Source organism: Cololabis saira, chromosome 13 (assembly GCF_033807715.1).
Source record: "Cololabis saira isolate AMF1-May2022 chromosome 13, fColSai1.1, whole genome shotgun sequence".
Lineage (NCBI taxonomy): Eukaryota > Metazoa > Chordata > Actinopteri > Beloniformes > Belonidae > Cololabis > Cololabis saira.
Genome location: NC_084599.1, coordinates 38,057,918 through 38,062,033, shown reverse-complemented (window position 1 = coordinate 38,062,033; position 4,116 = coordinate 38,057,918).

The following is a 4,116-nucleotide window of genomic DNA, read 5'->3' as shown; positions in this document are numbered from 1 at the left end:
AGCTCAGTCAGGGGTTGCAGCAGCATTTTGGGCGCCGACGGTCCCAAATTGCTTTCCCGGGTGTGTCGGGCGCCCCCCCCCCCCCAACCTTCTCCGGGGTGGGGGGGGCTCCTGGCCCCCGGGTCACTAACTCCATCACCAGATCGGGAGTAATAATTATTAATACCCCGTGAGCGTTGACGGCACGCAGGTGATTTATCAAAAACGTCGATTAGGTTTTGCGGCAAGTGACAACTTTTTAAAGCGGAGCGTCCCGGGGGGGCGGGGAGGTTTGGGGGGGGGGGGGGGGGGTCTAACTGGAGCACAAACACGCCTGCTCGAGGAAAAACACAAACCTCCAACGTTTCATGTTTGTCTTTCTTTCAAAACACGTGAATGTTCTAAGGCAGGGGTCGGCAACCCAAAATGTTAAAAGAGCCAGATTGGACCAAAAACACAAAAAACAATATGTATGGACCCGCAAAAAGTGAAAAGTCTTGTATCAGCCTTAGAATGAAGGCAAATGGCGAAAGGCGAAATGTCGAGAAAAAAGATTTTGAGAAAAAAGTCGAAATGTCGAGATTAATGTTGAAGTAAAATCTCGAGAAAAAAGTCGAAATGTTGAGAAAAAAGTCAAAATTTCAGAGAAAAAAGTTAAAATGTCGAGATTAAAAAAAGGAAAAAGGAAGAAAAAAAGGAGAAAGAAAATGAAAAAAAGAAAAAAAAAGAAGAATAAAAGAGAAAAAAAGGAAAAAAAGGAAAAAAAAGCTCAACATTTTTGAAAAAGCTCCAGGAGCCACCAGGGCGGCGCTAAAGAGCCGCGGGTTGCCGACCCCTGTTCTAAGGTGACGGCGTGAGGAAACGACGACCAGGATCCTCCCAGAAATGACACATTTCACCGACACTGAGATCTCATTCACTGAGTCCTGTGTTGGTGGGTTTTGAAGGTTTTTCTGCTCGCTCTGCCCAGTGGCTCATTCTGGACCGTTGCAGGTCGTGTGGAGTCACCTGATGGGGGGGGGCGGGGGGGTCGGAGGGCCCGGGGGCGTCAATTGGGTATGGCAAGGTACGGCAGCCGCCACACCTCGGCTTCAGGGGAAAATGTAAATGTTTGTTTTTAAATACATTTATGGAATTACTCTGTGTCTATTTGTATTGATTATTCTATTATTTAACACATATAAAATAACTACAAATGCAAATCAGAACAACATGATCGATTTCACTATCTTTCCCAACACTTGTACCCCCCTCATATCTTGAAATGTGATGTCCCAGCGTCCCTGACGACAGCGGTCGCTAGGTCAATCTCGTTTATAGCGAGCTTTACAGTGTCACTAACTTACAAAAATGAAAAGGAAGCAGGCAACCCTGCAATTGTTTTTTTTTCAAAAAAAAGAAGGTGGTCCAATGTTGCCCCAGCAGCGGAGGGAGAAGGAACGGGGTAGGGAAAGTGAGAGTCAGGCTATTAACGAGGCTGTTATCCACTGATGGATTAATTATGCTCATCTTAAGGGAAGATATCAAATCACCCTACCCTCTTATAAATCTGTTTAAGGGAAATATTAGACTTTTTTTACTCTCTCTTTCTCTCTTCTGCTCCCTCCCTCTCCTTTTTTTCATTTGGACTTTAACTGTTTGAAGTTAAACTGGGATGTCCCTGTGATATTGTTGCATTGACATAGTGAATAAAGTGAAAAGAATGAGTTAAATTGCGTTTGTCAGATACGCTTTTTCTGCTCTCTAACTCTGCTGCTTGCTGTCCGTGGTGCAGAAAACGGATGCGTATCGCGTAATCAACACGTTGTTAAAGTGTAGTTTTCATAGTTATGTTAGCAGGATGTGAGTGAGACTGCATTTGAAAAAGTTCACATTTTCCTTACCACGCAGATAAGCTACATAGCAGACTTCTGTGATGAGTATTTGCTGGACGTGTTGATTGATACTGTAGTTAAGTTCTGTGACTCGTAACCTTGCCACACCTTCGCTTTGACTGAATTGACGCCACTGCAGAGGGCCGGGGTTATGGTAGATGTTGAGGAAGGGCTCTGTGCATGCAGAGGGGCAAAAAAGTATTTAGTCAGACACCAGTTGTGCAAGTTCTCCCACTTGTCAGTATAAAATACTGAGAGTTTGCTCAACTGGGACTAAAAGACAAAGAAAATCAATCTGGTATCAGGAGAACCGTAAAATGATCAAGACATCTCCAAAAAACAGAAAAGCAAGGATCGATCTATCTATCTATCTATCTATCTATCCATCCATCCATCCATCATCCATCCATCATCCATCCATCCATCCATCCATCTATCTAATCTGACGACCAAAGTGCTGCACAGTTTGCTCAACTGGGACTAAAAGCCAAAGAAGAGAACCTTAAAATAATCAAGTGTGCTGAATTTCTACCATTAAAACTGTTCCAGGCGGTTCTGCTGCCCAGAACGCTCCATCTCAGGACAACAGAGCTGCCTGAATCATTTAAAACTCTTAAAGTCTCTATGAAATCTAATTCAAATCATATTTTCATCTATACAAGGCATTTGTCTCAAAATCTCTGTGTGTTTTTGCAAGGAACAGGAATGTAAACTCATTAATGAATTAATGCCAGCAGAGTGTGTTGATCTGATTACATCTATCTATCTATCTATCTATCTATCTATCTATCTATCTATCTATCTATCTATCTATCTATCTATCTATCTATCTATCTATCTATCTATCTATCTATCTATCTATCTATCTATCTATCTATCTATCTATCTATCTATCTATCTATCTATCTATCTATCTATCTCCCAATCCTACAATGTGATTTCCTGGATTCTTTCCTCCCATTCTGTCTCTCATAATTGAAGTGTAACTATGATTAAAATTACAGGCCTTTCTCATCTTTTTAAGTAGGAGAACTTGCACAATTGGTGGCTGACTGAATACTTTTTTGCCAGACTGTAAATGTTTCCATGGGGAGCTGCAGGGAGCCTGGTGACGGAGGGTTTCATGTGCTTCTCTCTGACCCAAGGCCACCACCCCCCCCAGCCTGGACACCATGTTCCCACTTTTACCCATCAGCAGAGGTGTCTTCAGTATTCACATTCATTACTCAGGTAGAAGTATAGATAGTAGAGTTTAAAAATACTCCTGTAGAAGTTGAAGTATCATCTCAAGTTTTTTACTCAAGTAAAAGTATAAAAGTACTGGTTTCAAAACTACTTAAAGTATAAAAGTAAAGTAATGTAAGGGGGAAAAAAGCCATTAAGTACAAAAGCCATTGAAAATGAATGTATCTTAGTATAATGCAAATATATTAAAGAACCATATATGTGTACTATTGAGTATTAACATGTGTTTCAGAGAGCAGCAGATATGATGACTAGTTGCCTATAATTATTGTAATGGTGCAAAAAGTCAAACTTCAGAGGCATGTTATCATTTATCCTAACCTTTATTGGAATGTCTGAGGGAACGGATGTAAGAACAAAACTGGACAAGAACATCTGAAACAACCACAACCAAATTCACTCTATCCGGATGGAGCAATTTAACTGGATAATTATTTTAAAGGCCGAAAGGAAATAGAGTAACGAGCCTTTTTTTTAAATGTAAGGAGTAAAAAGTACAGATAATTGCGTGAAAATGTAAGGAGTAAAAGTAAAAAGTCGTCTGAACAATAATTACTCCAGTGAAGTATAGATAACCAAAATTTCTACTTAAGTAAGGTAACGAAGTATTTGTACTTCGTTACTTGACCTCTCTGCCCATCAGCCTGTTCCTGTGGCGTGTTCTCGTCGACTCTGCCGCCGTCCTGCTCAGAGCTGGAGATCCACTCCATCTGAGGACTTCAGCCTCGTCGGCAGAACGCCAACCAAAAAACGTCTGCGAGGAGCTTCACCCCCCGAGCTGACGGCGGGACGCTTCAGCATATTCACAGAGTTATTATTGAAACAAACAAGTGAATAAAACGTAAAGACGCCCGACTGCAGCGCGGCTGGAGGAACAATAACGGGACGAATGTGGCGGCTGAGGTCACTGTCAGTCAGCTGTGTGTGTGTGTGTGTGTGTGTGTGTGTGTGTGTGTGTGTGTGTGTGTGTGTGTGTGTGTGTGTGTGTAGGTATACTGTAGGTAAGCTGAGCCGAGGA